The sequence below is a fragment of the Chelonoidis abingdonii genome, chromosome 11 (genome assembly GCF_003597395.2).
Source record: "Chelonoidis abingdonii isolate Lonesome George chromosome 11, CheloAbing_2.0, whole genome shotgun sequence".
Classification (NCBI taxonomy): domain Eukaryota; kingdom Metazoa; phylum Chordata; order Testudines; family Testudinidae; genus Chelonoidis; species Chelonoidis abingdonii.
Genome location: NC_133779.1, coordinates 39,765,156 through 39,780,389, shown reverse-complemented (window position 1 = coordinate 39,780,389; position 15,234 = coordinate 39,765,156). Strand labels below are relative to the sequence as shown.

At 42.8% G+C, this 15,234-nt stretch overlaps 1 protein-coding gene across 7 annotated transcripts in view; it reads right to left on the bottom strand.

Moving 5' to 3' along the window:
* GNG7 (G protein subunit gamma 7) overlaps positions 1-15,234 on the bottom strand; it is a 140,414-nt gene that overhangs the window by 106,735 nt on the left and 18,445 nt on the right. For all 7 annotated transcript variants that reach the window (XM_075070916.1, XM_075070914.1, XM_075070917.1 and 4 more), the window contains exon 2: positions 12,943-13,019. The gene's annotated coding sequence lies outside the window, so the exon portion shown is untranslated. The remainder of the gene's footprint in view (positions 1-12,942; positions 13,020-15,234) is intronic.

Below are 15,234 nucleotides of genomic sequence, written 5' to 3'. Positions count from 1 at the left end.
AGTCAGCTTGTTTTCCCCACTTACTGTCTGAACACAAACAAAAATGTTCTGTGGAGTGAAAACATGTCACTTACGCTTATATCTCTACTGGGATCTGGGCCCACCAGTGCTTGGCTCCTTTCACCATTATTTTCCTCTGATTTAGTTAAACCTCAGTCAATGGGACGGACATATGTTCTCTAATCTGGCTGGACAGAAGTGTTTAATCAAATGTCATTTTACTGATACGAGATAGTAATTGCTGCAAATTCTTTATCACAGGGAAAACTGCCAGCTATCACTACAAATACTTAGGAACTGCAAAGAATTTTGCATGTGCCTAAATAATATGTATGAGCTCCCCTTTTGTTTGCTTGAATACTGAGTTAAGGTGGGGATGAAAAAAAATTGAGACTTTGATACTCATACTGAGATCTACTGTAACAGTTCAGTACTGTTTTGTGAACTTGTAGAAAAGCTCCTTTAGAATTAAATGCAGTCTCCTTTCTGCTATTAATAGGCATAATTGCATGTATGTCAACAACCAATACGTGCCCTCTCCTGTTCCCTGGACACTTAAGTTAATTATTCATTGCAGGAAAATCTGTTTATGTGCAAAGTAAATGTTAAATCCTTAAGCCCCAGAAAGAATTCCAGTCTTCAGACCATGCCTTTCTCAAAAAGGACCTTGCATTAGATCCGAAAGATTAACAAAACCAGGCTCTGGATGGCTCAGGGGTCAGGAGAGCAAGTTTAGAACAGAGGGTTCTCATTGTTACCAACAGCTCCTCTGCCCTTTTAGAGAGGGAATTCCAGCTCAGCACCTCCACTGATAACAATGCAACCTATGACAGCAGAAGAGGCAACCTCCAGAAATCAGGCCCCAAACCACTAAGCAAGGCAATTAGGCTTTAGACAAAGGAGAAGAGACAGAATGGAACAGGCTGAGACAAAGATCATGTCACAACCCGAAAAGCTTGCTTGTAGAGATCAGCGTCAGGACCAACAGCAGAGATTAGGCGATCCAGCAGAGAGATGGAATATACCTGAGTGCTACCATCAGAACAGCTACTGTAGGTAAAGGGCAAACAGACATAATAAGATCTCAAACTGGCTCCTCTCAAAAGCCTTGTTTTTGCACCACACTGGGGACCCAGACATTCTTCAGAGTACAAGGTCAAGACAACATCTTGTCACTGTCACGTGCTCCACTTATACCCACACTCCTTGCTCAGTTAAATTTTCCATAACATTGGCCATGTGTTCCTTTCTAAGGCAACCTTGGACTCAGTGACCCTCTGAAGAATTAACCAGAGTAATGCTAGCAGGGGAAGAACAGGTGGTTAGAATTCCCCTCGTTCTTCCCTCTTTGGAACAGATGTCAACGTTTGAGCCGGCTAGTGCATCAGAGTCTCACTGAAGCAGCAAGGACTTGCTTGATTTGATGCAAGTTCAAATCTCCCTACGAATACGCACCAATGATTGAGAAGGAAGCTTATGGAAACTCAGTGTCAGGTGAGCACTTAAGTCAAAGCCAAGGAGAGAAGGTGACAGAGGCAGTGAGCTGTGTAATACACCACACTAACTCAACCATGCAGGAGCTGCCTGCTACCTCTGCACCACCTTTACTTCAAGGAAGGGTTAAGTGAAAGATCAGAGAATCAAGAAGTGCCTTCACCCATTTAGGATGTGGAGAAACAAGTTCTTGAAGACAGTGCTATCCACTAATCATTCTCCGTTGCCATTAGAGGCATTTTCAACATCCAATACCAAAGGCTGCAGGCCTACAGGCACCTATAAAGGGAGAGAGGGCGTTACACCAGTCTACTGTAATTTAAACCGTCAATAAGCAACTGTGTACTTAAGCTATTTCTATGCAATAACAAGTGTTTTTTTAATAAGGGAACGGAATGAACCGCTTTCCCAGGTGCCCTGCCATCTCTTACTAGTTAATGTCTCTGTACAACAAAGTCAAAGAACATACCCTCTTAACTCTCAGGTGCATTCCCGTCCATGGCCCCACAAAGCCACAGGACCTCCTGGTCAACCTCCTCCTGGGCCTGGCTGAAACGGCCATCTATAAAACCAGGGAGAGGAGGTTGACCAATGGGGTCTCCTGTGACTGTGGGGCCTATTTCCGATCCTCCATCTGCTCACACATCTGGGCAGCGTCCTCTGGCTCCCTGGATGCCTTCGAGGAGCAGTGGACGCTGTCCGGGGTTCTCTGCTCGGTGTCCCCGTCAGGTTCCCTTTGTTTGACCCTTTGACCTCACTCCTGTTATCTCATTAGTCGTCCCCCAGAATTATTTGGTTTCCAGGCCCTGTGGATCCTCCCTTTAGGCTGGGGGAAGATCCTTTAGCACTTTCTGCTTCCCAATAGGAACCCTCAGGTTACATTAGAGGCAGAGCTCACTTGTATTGCCCGCCCCAAACTGCAAAGTTTTAACCAGTCCAGTACTATGAACTGCCACTTCCCTAAGCAAAAACTAAACTATCATCTCCAAGGCCCATTCCAACAGCACAATACATTTAAGGGAGAACGGTGAAAGCAGCTCACAGCCAGCAGAGATACAGACTTCAGCCATCCCTCCAAGAACAAGCCATCAGAGGAACAATAAAATAATTCAATAACTGGATTCCTAGAAAAGCCTCACTAGGCTCCCAACCTACCCAATCTTTTATAATGGTACCACAGAGTTTGGTTCACAGCAAGCAATGCACTACTTTTCTGCTTTTTCCAATGAGATTTAAACGAAAAAATTAGCATCTGTTCCAAAGCTGGCTCAGAACTACTGCATGCAGTTTTACACCATGGAATAGCAGAGAACATTAGAGGCTTCTAATCTGCAAACAGATTTAAATAGTCAGTTACTCGGACCCTGCAAAGTATGCACAGTTGTTTAAATGCTTCTGGTGTTCAGTAAGAGGTGATAAATAGCAAGCTGCTAAAGGAGTCAACCACAATTTTCAGACTGCAGAAGGAAGTTCAAGGGTTGCTTTATTTGAAGACTTAACTCATCACCAGAACCCATCTACCTTTTGGCTAGAGATGAAGCCTGTGCTGAGTAGAACCAACTGGTCCCTGCATGGGATATGACCATAAGAAGGGACATGAGGTTCCCTGCGCACTGACATTTTTGAAAGTTCAACAAGTGACTGTGAACAAGCACTGTACTCCCCCTTCTGCAGGTATGTTAAAGCACACAGAAGCGCATATGTTTGCACTCAAGTTATGAACACCAAACACAAACTTCCTAAAATGTTTACACCTAATTAATGGAAAAACTGAAGTGATACAAACAAGTGCTCATCTAAGGTTTACTCTCCTATCAGTGATTATCAGAGCTTCCTTAACATGCCATTTTGAAAAGAAACACATATTACCCCCCGGCTGATGAACAGTTCAGGCATAAGGAGCACACATCAGAATGAATAGCGTTTATCCAGCGCACAAAACTCTTAGGATTCCAACAGGCACCTGCAATCTTGTAAAAGTTATAAAGCTTATTTATTTTACAATCACCAGGTCCATGTTCTCCACCATAATGGAGTACTAGGCCAGCTTGTTACAAAAGCCCTAGAGCAATTTCAGAGGCTGTTCCCTTCTGCAATCCATCTTTTGGATAAGTATAATTGTTACTTTTCACTAATCTAGTCAGCAGCAGATGTATAAGCCATTCAGAAATCTTGGGCTGACAGAAAGAAGGTGACCCCAAAGTTTACACAGGAAGGGCAAAGCAGGCAAATGCAATTGTGGTATGGATTCACTTATTGGACCAGCTGGCTGAATGTAGGGAATAGTTCAACTGTAACAACCTCCTCCACACATCAAGTGGCATGTTAAGGGTTTTAAATCAGCTGCTCTAGCTCCAGTTTCCAATCCCAGAAAACACACTTCCAAAATCCAAAGCCTTCCAAAAAATGTTAAACCTTTTATTATGTATCAAGGCAGCAAGCCACATTGAGAAAAGAGGGGCAGTGGAAACATTGGATTAATATTTCCCTTTGGTAGTTTAAAAAGGAACAGGCTCAGATTCCTGGCAATATTTTCAAATGCTTTTGTAAGAGTTTTAAATTACTTCCTTAGATTGTGAGCTCTTCAGGGCTGGTACCATTTATACAGTGCCACTATGGGGTCCCAAACCTGACTGAAGCAACTGGGCACCTCAGTACAGAGGTTATATTCATTATTCATGAGGAAGAGGGAAGGCAGCACATGCTTACAATCAGCTGGCAAATCATATGTTTGGACTACTAGCTTCACGTGTCCTTTCAAAGATACTTCAACCAGGTAACACACATCTAGCAAGGTCCACTGACAAGAATTTTACTTTAAGAGTCACAAACTGCTGTTTTGTTTACTCTGAATAAAAGCTTGCTGCTGCAGTTTGTTTTTCCCCTCACTGGCTTGTAAACAGTGCAATCACTGTCAGATACTAAACACAGAGCTGATTAATAACATGTGTGGCTGCTGTAACGTTCATGCATATTCAGTCCAAAATAGTCTACACAAAAATCTAGGGGTGAGAGTTAGCACAATTCGGAACAATTCTCAGAAATACTAACCCCTCTTCAAATCTTCCTGATAAACAGAGCACCTCCTTTGGTGTTTTCCACAGAAATAAGCCTTTTGTTTACAGGGCTTGCAGAATTCCACTGCAGGGCTAGCCTGTTCCTGCTCAGAAAGAGGGAAAACAAGCCTGACCTCAGATTGCTGAAACAAACACTGCTCCCTCCCTCCCCACACCATCACTCCCAGTGCAAAGGTAAAAGCACAAGACATCATGCGGTGTGACCAAGCTGACTGAGAACAGAAAGAATGACAGCAAGAAATCCTGTTTATTGCCAATAGCCTTGCAAGGAAAAACAAAAATTCCAGAGCCAAGAGGATGAACGGCACTGGATGCACTCCTGATTTAATTCATCAGGCTATGTTGATGGTTCTCATTATTTCTTAGCCAGTGAAAGGTATGCAGGAGGGCAAATGGCCCACCAATATATTAACTACAGTACTCATTGTTTATTCCAGCCCTCGCACTGAATGCATGGGACATTCTGTCTTTCACTCCTTACCAATAGGCTCTGAAAGACCCCTAACACCACATAAGTGCAGCTCTTGGGAGGGAGATTAGCAGGAGATACCTGTGGCAAAGTCTTTTGATTTTATCGATTTTTATCTTGGGATTTTGTTAAACCTCAACATTTGCCTTTTAATTTATTTATTTTTAAAGCGTCAGCCCTCTGGAATATTGTGATGAAAGAATCTTGAAGGTTTGTTTTTTAAGTTTCTAGTCCTTGTGGATTCAGAAAAAAGCTTGAAAATGGGCCTGAGCCTAACCTAAAAGATCAAAAAGGCCAACAGAAAAGAACCTCCCACCATCACCTTTTATTTTTACATCTCACAATTTGGGGGGATGTGGAGGGGAGAGGAAGAGGGCTGACATGATTTTTGAACATGTGAAGTCGGCAATATATCGTTTGCACTGATTCCAGCTACAGGCACTTCACCCAGCCCTGTGTCAGGATAGCTTGTTTCACAACAGCAAAAACAGCTTGACAGCAGTTTTATGAATTGAAGTTTTAGTGCTTATGGTTTTGTGTAAATTCAGATTGTATACAACGGCCATTTGCACAGATGGTGCATCAGTTTATTATTTGTACCACAATAGCATGAACAAGTCCCAATCCAAATCAAAGCCACATTGTGCGAGGCACAGTAGGTGCCCCCAAATAATTTACAATAGACATAGTGGAGGGGAAATAGGGGTGAAGTAACTTGCCCAAGTTCACAGCAGGTCAGTGGCACAACAGGAAATGGAACCTAGGTCTCCCAACTACCAGGCTAATGCTCCAGCCACTGGACAATACTGCAGGCATTGAGATGTAATAGGTATCAACTCATGGAAGACAAAGATATCAGATGGCAAGAGGTTTACTTGTTAGTTGCAAACAGGATTTCACTTGCTACATCACTAATCAAGTAACTTAGGGACATGTTACATAATGTACCAATAGGCTAATTAAAGCACCACTAATATTAATTAATTGACTCAGACACCAAGACATTCTCACATGATTTTGATTCATAGTTGCACTGCAATTTTGTATGTGAGGTAACAGTTTAGGATGTCAGTATGGTTCACCTTGTAATATTCACTTCTGGGCTAAAAGGTCACAAGCCCAAGGCCCATACCAGGGCTTTGTACTTCACTGTTACATTAGCATTACATAAGCATAAAGGGGGTGATGCATTACTGAAGGAGCAGTTGCTCAGGAGAGATATTCCACATACAATTGTCTTAGCTGGACAATAAGAATGCTCTTTTTAATTCTGGTATGTAGTGTCTGGACAGCAATCTAGTGGCAGACCAAGTTACAAAATCAGGTCACTTTTCTAAAAAGCCCCAAAGATTAAAATCAGCATTGTCAGACAGTTTTAGGTGAACAGCCAACACTACGTGTCTGGTATGCTTACCCCAATTACAGGGGAAGCTGAGCCTCCCACCATCAGATTCCCCAAAAGATCAGCAACTTTTGAATCTTTCCTCATCCCCATCAGTCTTCACATTTTCCAAAGCCAAGAGTATGACCCAGAATTCTCAGTAAAAAGCAGCTGCCACAGCCATTCTGCATGTGTCAGATTCTAGAGCAGGTTGCCATTTGTGAAGTTGTTTTGGAAGCTTGTTTGGCACCTGGCTCTGAAGAACAGATTCCTGAAAACGGAAGACTTGGTGATTGAGGAAAACAAAAAGGCGGCCGCCTCTCTCCTCTCCTACTGCTCTGTGGTAATCCATACATCAAGGGATCAATATTTAGAGATGGAAATCCACAGGAACCATTCAAACCACCAGGAAATATGTTACTAATCTCCAGTCACACCTGCTTTTGTAGACTCACTCAGCTGCTTGTCAGCTTTTCAGCAAGCCAGTAGGAAATTTTTTAAATAGGGCAGCTGCTGGAAAACAGGGAGAGCAGCCTGATGAGCCTGTGTGCCCTGCGTCTAGGAAAAAGGGATTCCTGCACGCACAGTGGTTCCAAAGTGGGTCCTAGTGGGAAGGTGCACAGAGTAACAGGTAACAGAAGCTATAAAGAAGTTGTCTGGAGACTGAGAAGCTATGGGGAAAGAGGGATTTAAGTAGCCAGGAGCTCCTGCAGAAAGGAGAAGATAGCCAGCACACTCTCTCAGAAAGACAGCCTCTTTGATGTTCAAGGCAAGCACATGACGGCAAGCACATTTGCCTACTCAATCATTTCACTGCCAGTATCTTAGAAGTTTCTTTGTAAAGCATTCTGAGACACCAAGAATGAGAGACATACGACCATGCTACCATGGTCTTAGGCTTTGTCTTTCTATAATGAGCAATAGGGGAAGTTTATACACAATAAATCCTGCACATAGCCACACTCCATCTGCAAGAGCTCATTCGTTAAAGAAACAGGACAAGCTAATTCCATGGCAAATACTTCGGGTTATATACCCTGCTTAATAGCGTCTTGTTCCGCTCTTCCCCAAGGCTTTAAATAGCTAACACTGCAGATCACAGCATACATGGAAAGAACAGAACTTATGTTTCACTGGTAACGCTGAAAACTATTTTCAAAAACATTAACAGGGATGCCAGTTTCCTCAAACTGGTTGGAAAAGTAACTAGGGGAAGGAGTGCGTTACAGGAATAGTCCTTGCCTTGGCTAGATGATTTCCAGATCTTTTCAGTCTCTATCACCACCACCAAAAGCAACCTCTTTCTTTCCCCTTTTAGGGGAAAAGTGGGTTGTGGGGAGCAGAGAAGATAAAGAGAAACACACGCCCAGGATATAAAACAGTAAAAGACAGTCCACTATTTGGCAAAATAGGTTCAGTCTAAGGTCATTTGCAATTTCTGTCATAAAAAAAGTGTTTAACTCAACATTGTATTTGGCACACGTTAAGCTGGGAGTTTGTTTTCAACTAGTTAAATTTAAGTTTATTTAGCTTTTGATTAACAGAGTGAAAAAATGTCTGCTGTGTAACAGATGAGATTTAAATTAAAATTTTATTCACAATAAATACTTTGAGAATTTTTAGTTTGGACAAACGCCTTTGGGTGTTAAAGGCAGCCCAGTAACTGTTTAAAATATCTTGCATTTGCAGTCTCTCATTAGAGGAGCTCTTAGCAGTTTAAAAATACTAACTTAACACTTATCTCAGGTAAGTACACTGCATTCAAAGGTTTTTTCACATGCCACAGACTCCTCAGAGTTGGGACAATTGTAAAGTGCATACCCATCTATCATAGTTTGAGAGAGGAACTGGAGGAGGAAAAGTATCCAGCTGAATTTGAAGAGAATTAAAGAAGATATACTAAGTTCCAAAGCTGAAACTTAGATGGCACAATGAAGTTAACAATTCTCAAAGCACCATGTGATCTTTAATTGCACATGATCAGGTTTTATCTCATATCTAAGGACTAGCACCTGAAGAGTATATTTTAATATAGCCATATCCATATATACATGCAATGCTCTGCATTGTGTATTTAACATGATGTGCACTGTAACCACTCCAAACTAAGACTGGAAAATATTAGGCCAAATGTAAAGGCACATAGGTTCCTGTAATGAAATTAATGAACCAGAGGTAAGTCTGATTTGTCTCCAAACCAGTGTCAAATTACACCTAAAGTAAGGTGCCCCTCCCTTCCCAAGCTATACTTTCAGAATAGACCTTAATTCATCATTAGAGAAACTAAAAATTCAGTTTTTAATATAGAATTGAGGGATTACAAGACAGATTGAGAAGGAAAAAAAAAAATATCTTTATCAAATAGGGAAAGACATGGAAACAAGGTTAACTGTGTTGTTTTAGATTTGCACGTTTCTCCCAGGACAGGTTTTCATTTCAGAAGGGCTTCCAAGGTTTCATTTCAATGTGCTTTCATATTATGCAAGTGCCCTAACTTCTAGAGACTGATCTGAAGTCAATGAGCTATTTCAGAGAGTCAATTAATAAGAAAACTAGATAAATGCCTTAATGAATCTTGGGAAAACATGATACTCCAGATACAACAGTGATAACTGGAACAGGGCAACATAATTTCTGCTGGATCTAGGTCAGCAACAGAGCAATCTTCATTTAACTCCAGGAAGAGGACAAGAACCACCAGAATTTAAAAAAAAAAAAAAAAAAAAAAAAATTAAAAAAGTGGGCCTGCTGGATAAAGATTACTGTATTTTAAAGACATACTTGTAGCGCAGACACTCTGAATGAGTCCATTGATGAAGCACTGGTTATTCATCTAGAAGAGCTGAATGGAACAAAAGCGTTCTCTTAAACGTATCCTGAAAATAGAAGCCAAATCTAGCAGTGACATTTCAAACATGTGCCCTACTTCAGGAATAAATTCAAGAGGGGGAAAAATGCCACACAGCAGGGGCATGAAGCTAAACTAAAGAAAAAGTATGAACCCCCCCAAATTCACCACTCTATTGAATATGTAATTTGTATTTCACCGTGCAGGGGTTTACATAGACAGTGTCTATACATTGAAATATACTTCCCATTTTGAATTATAAAATTAGCATCTAGTAGAAAGATTACCAGTTGGCAATATGCTAACCTCTGGGTCAGACAAGCCAATACTAATGCAACATGCAATGATCAACAGAAAGTTAATCCATGAATGTTTTCATTACTTTTTTTTCCAGTTTCATTATGCTTTGACTCAATCCAGCCCACAGGAGGGCACTCTCCTCCAATTCTGTAAATGCTGCATGGGATACATTTCCTGCACAGCAAATTCAGTTCTAGCACACTAGGTGGCCAATAGAGAAATGGAGGAGAAAAAAACACAAAAAAAGAAGTGTTGATTTACATTCTGCCCTTGAAGTGAAGCAGGTTAGGGGGACATTTTGGTTGTTAACACACAGCAACAGGAAGTTACTCCATTTCTGTTACCATCTGGAGAAAGCAGGGGGAATTGCCAGTCAAACAAACATGGACAGCTCTAACCACATTTAGTTGGTACAACCATCACTTGGGCCTCATTTTAGCTAGTGAATGCCTGCTAACATATCCAGGGACCAAAGATCTCTTTTAGATAACTGGCAAATTGTCTCGTTAGACTGACCTCACACTTGGTAAGGCAACTCCCATCCTTTCTTGTACACCTCTACCCCGATACAGTCCTTGGGAGCCAAAAAATCTCATCGCCTTGTAGGTGAGACCATGTTATATCGAGTTTGGTCCAGTACGGCGTACCAGCAAGAGCTGGTACACCGTGCCAGACTGGACCAGCTTCCCCGGCAGTGATTTAAAGGGCCCGGTGCTCCAGCTGCTGCAGGGAGCCCTGGTCCCTTTAAATCACAACCAGAGCTCTGGCAGTGGGGCTCAGGCAGGGATTTAAAGGGCCCGGGGCTCCTCGCAGCGGCTGCAGCCTCTGGCCCTTTAAATCACCACCCGAGCCTGGCTGCCAGAGCCCTGGTGGGGATTTAAAGAGCCCGGGGTTCCAGCTGCTGCAGGGAGCCCCGGTCCCTTTAAATCACTGCCCGAGCTCTGGCAATGGGCTCGGGCGGTGATTTAAAGGGCCCTGGGCTCCACACGAATTCGGATATAACGCAGTAAAGCAGCAGGGCTCGGGTGGCGCTTTAATGGGCGAGGGGCTCCCCGCTGCTTTGCTGTGTTATATTCAAATTTGTGTTACATTGAGTTGCGTCTATCGGGGTAGAGGTGTATTTATACTGCTCCTGTATTTTCCACTCCATGCATCTGATGAAGTGGGTTCTAGCCCACAAAAACTTATGCCCAAATAAAATTTGTTAGTCTCTAAAGTGCCACAAGGACTCCTCGTTGTTTTTGCTGATACAGACTAACAAGGCTACCGCTCTGAAACCTGGCAAATGATTGATTCTGCTAGTTTAAAAGCACTAGCAGCTTTCCCACAACTCTCATGGACACACTGCCCTCTTGTGGCAATTCAAAAGTCTTTAGCCAGAATGTATTACCAGTGACAGGAAATGACACTGGGGACAAGCACACCAGTGGCATTGTTCTCTTAAAAATACTGGAATGTGCAAGTCAGAACCAGCAAACTATTCTGTGAAAGTGCCTCTCCTCCAACTTCCTTGCCGACAAGCTCAATCTATTTGATTTCTAGTTTACGTTTGGCTTTCAGTTCCATGAGGACTTCATTCACTATCCTCATTCTGTCTTAAGGGGACAGGTTTAAAGAGGAATCACCTGCAAGGCAGGTCAGTTTTACTTAATAATGTTAACAGTACTTTAAGTTACCATATCACTGCTTTAGGATCTGAGGGGGGAAAAAAATTCATTGCTTGACAAAGCTGTGACAACAAAGGAGTAATTTATATAGAAATATCTGAAAACTGTACACATCAAGGAAGGCAAATCAAATATTTAGTATTTGAAAACAGTCTTCCCTGCATTTCCCAACAAAAACCAACCAGAGAATGGATAGATTTGGTGTGCTCCCTCAGAAGCCAACTATCCAAAACCTGGTTAAGCAATGAAAAAAAACTTGTTCACTAGTCCCCTTTGCCTTCCACATCAAGCAGGAAGAGGAACTTAGGAGGAGGATACAACCCCCCAGGAGGTATTAACCAAGTATAATGGGATAAAATACAGTGAGAAAAACTTAGGCTGAACAGGAAAGCACTCTGAACAGCACACTCCAGTAGCCTGTTGAACACTCTGCCAGAGAAATCACCCCATAAACAAAGATCTAACACTAGACTGTACAAAGCATGAGATAGGGTTCAACAATCCTGCATTGTTTCTTGGGGATGGACTAGATGACTTAACAAGCAAGCAGTCAGGTATGGAAAAGCATTACAGTTTTATGAACCATCATTTTTCCATTTTCTATGGAACAATAAGGGGAAGGATGGTGCAGGGGTTAGGGCACTAGTGTGGGATTTGGGAAACCTTGTTTTGACTTCCTGCTCTACCATAGACTCCTTTGTGTGATCTTGGGAAAGTTACTGAGTCTTTTTATGCCTCAGTTCCCTGTCTGTAAAACCCAGGGAGCAATGTTGCCTTCTCTACAACAGTGTGGTAATGTACTCAGATATAATGGTTAAGGGGGTCATGTAGACACCTTGTAATGTTTCACATTAAGGGGCTGTTTGTGCACTGTGCCTTTCAACAAGTCTCTACACCCTTTTCTTATAGGTTTCACGGACAACAAATTCTAAATGTGTAGATGTGACCTAAATATTTATACTGTTCGATCAATTATCCTTGTGACACTAAATTCAGGCGGTTGCTTGGGGTTCTCTAGAACACCCAACATCTATCATAGTCATACTATTATCCAAAAGTTAAGAGAATCATAACAACTCTTTCTTACTAAAAAGATGCCTGAAGTGCAGTCACAACTTTATATGTCCTACAAAATGCATCATCCAAAGACAGCAAATTGCTGCTCCAGCATTTCAGGATGCAGCCCGAGCACAATGCGTGAAGATTTAGTGTTTAACTGCTATTAGCACAAAAGGTGGTAGTTCAAATAAATCGCTGTACAGAGTGTTGAAATTTTATTTTTAGGGACAGAAACAGCTTTCTGCAACAAAGATGCTGCAACAATCAGCTGGATACACAACTATTTAAAGTTCACAGCAAGAAAAGTGTCGCACAGAGCATCTGGATTAGGGCAGCAGGCAGATAACCCTTTAAGGAAATGGCACTATCCAATCTCTCACATACATTCCTGCCCCGCTCCTCCCTGCCCGATATCCCCTGCTATCTTTCCATCTAAACCAACATCCTTTATAGGGAAAAGAACAAAATACAGAACAGAGAATACAATCACTGTTTGACAAACCTGCGACAAGTCTTATCTGCCCTGGCAGTCTCTCTGATTGGATTCTAAGCTATTGGCATCACCCTCCTCAAGCCACTGGCAAGTCATTAAGAGGCATGGCAGTTATTTTGGTGCATATTGTGGTGCACTGTAACACAAAATGTACCTGTTAAGAGGATGTCAAAACTACTGTTTTCAGCACCAAGATAGCTGATTTCTCTGGCTTGACTGAAGACACTTTTCCTTTAAAAAAAACAAAAACAGAAGAGAAGAGCATTTACAATGATCAAGACTTGGTTACTGTGTTTGACAAGAAACATTATTTGCAGCTGTCCCAACTAGATACTGTATTTCCTACTTGGCAAAGGTCATTGAGTCCAGCCCGCTGCCTTCACTAGCAGGACCAAGTACTGATTTTGCCCCAAATCCCTAAGTTGCCCCCCTCAAGGGCTGAACTCACAACGCTGGGTTTAGCAGGCCAATGCTCAAACCACTGAGCTGAGCTATCTGGTAGAGAAAGCTGTTGAGATACATGTCTCTCTTGTTGCTCTCTTGCCACAGAGGGCAGGACAAGCAGCAATGGGGTCAAACTACAGCATAGCAGATTTAGATTAAATCTCAGGAAAAACTTCCTAATTGTAAAATCAGTAGGACAATGAAACAAATTGCCTAGGGAAGTTGTGGAAGCTCCTTCACGGGAGGTTTTCAAAAAGAGGCTAGATAGCCATTTGTCTTGGATGGTTTAGACAACAAATCCTCCATCTTGGCAGGGGGTTAGATTAGGTGACCCCTGCAATCCCTTCTAACCCTACGGTTCTTTGATTCAGTATGACAAAGAAATCAAGCATATCCTATGAAGTGAGCTGTCTAGATACTTCTCAAATGCAAGTCAGACTGGTTGAGGCAATATAGCCAGCCAAGCTGAGATCCCAGAATTATTAGTTACATAAAATCACGGATATGTTTAATATTTTACAAACATTTAGCTCCTTATCTGCTTTTGCAGGAGAGAAAAAACTCATTTCTTGCAAAAAAAAACTTAAGTGTTTAATTTATTATCATCTACTACAATGAAAAACCTTTGGCAAAATCTTGGGTCTTTTGCAGTCAATAGGAGTTGTGTCATTGCCTTCAACGGGGCCAGAATTTCATTCCTTGCATTTACACTGTGTCCACAGCTTCAAGTGTTACTGAAGTAGTTTAATACATGATGACAGGAAGTTGCCTCAACATTTCCATGACAGCCCTGTGTTCCCAGGGAATGGTTAGCCAACAAGATTCCTCCTGGGCTGGAACCCTTCAGAGAGGTTACATTTTTTGAGATATTGAGGGGGTAAGGGAGAACAAAATGCCAAAATTGGATTCCTGAATGAAGAAAAGATGCTATTTTTAGCCTTACCACTCTGAGCAGTGTGGCTTTAAACCATCTACCATCTTAAATGAAATCTCTAAAACAGAAATGTCAGGGAGAGCAAAGTACTGTCAACTCAGCCCTCCTCACCCATGTCTCAGTATTGCAGCATGACTGGCAAGATCTCATGGCTGACACATCTCAAGCACAACAGGCCTGAGTCAAGAACTAAAGTACTACTGCAGTAAGATGGAAAAAAAGCCAGGAAGCTGTGTGTGATAGCTTCAAGGGAGGGAGAGGAATCTGTAATAAAACAGAGTCAGCAATTCTGACTCTCAGGCTCCGTTCCCAGTTGTGCTGCTGACTTGTGTGACCTTGGACCTCAATTTATCCCTCTGTAAAATAGGTGCTAAAATGCTCTGCTCCTTGGGGTAATGCAGTTCAATGTTTGTCAACCAAACTGATACCCTCTGCTGAAGGGGGCACCCTATCAGTGTTTTTTATATTACATGTGCAAACAAGTGAATTAAAACATAGTTGTCTGCTACACCAAGGCTGTCAGCAAGTCTCCTTTTACACTGCTATTGATGCTGCTCCACCACAGGTGACATAGGTAGGAATGCTCATGTTAACAGGGCAATTGCATTTTTACCACCTTAGTCATCTAGACCAGAGGTGTGCAAACGATGACCCGCGGGACCCTCCTACCCGACCTCCTGGCCCAGGAAGCTAGCTCCTGTCCCCTCCCCAGCTGTTCCCCCTCCCCTACAGCCTCAGCTCACTGCGCCACAAGCGCAATGCTCTGGGCAGCAGGGCTGCAAGCTCTTGCTGGGCTGCACACCTGTGGCCTGACCCTGTGTTCTGTGCTGCACGGAGGCATGGCTGGCTCCAGCTGGGCAGTGCGGCTGCCTGTCCTGGTGCTCCAGCAGGCATGACTGTAGCGGCACCAGCCGCCGGTGCTCCAGGCACTGGGGTAAGGGGGCAAGGAGAGGGGGGAGGGAGAGGTTGGATAGAGGGCAGGAGAGTTTGGAGGGTGGTCGGGGCAGTCAGAGGGCAGGTATTGGGGGAGTTGAATGGGGGCAGGGGTCCCGGGGGCAGTCAGGAAGG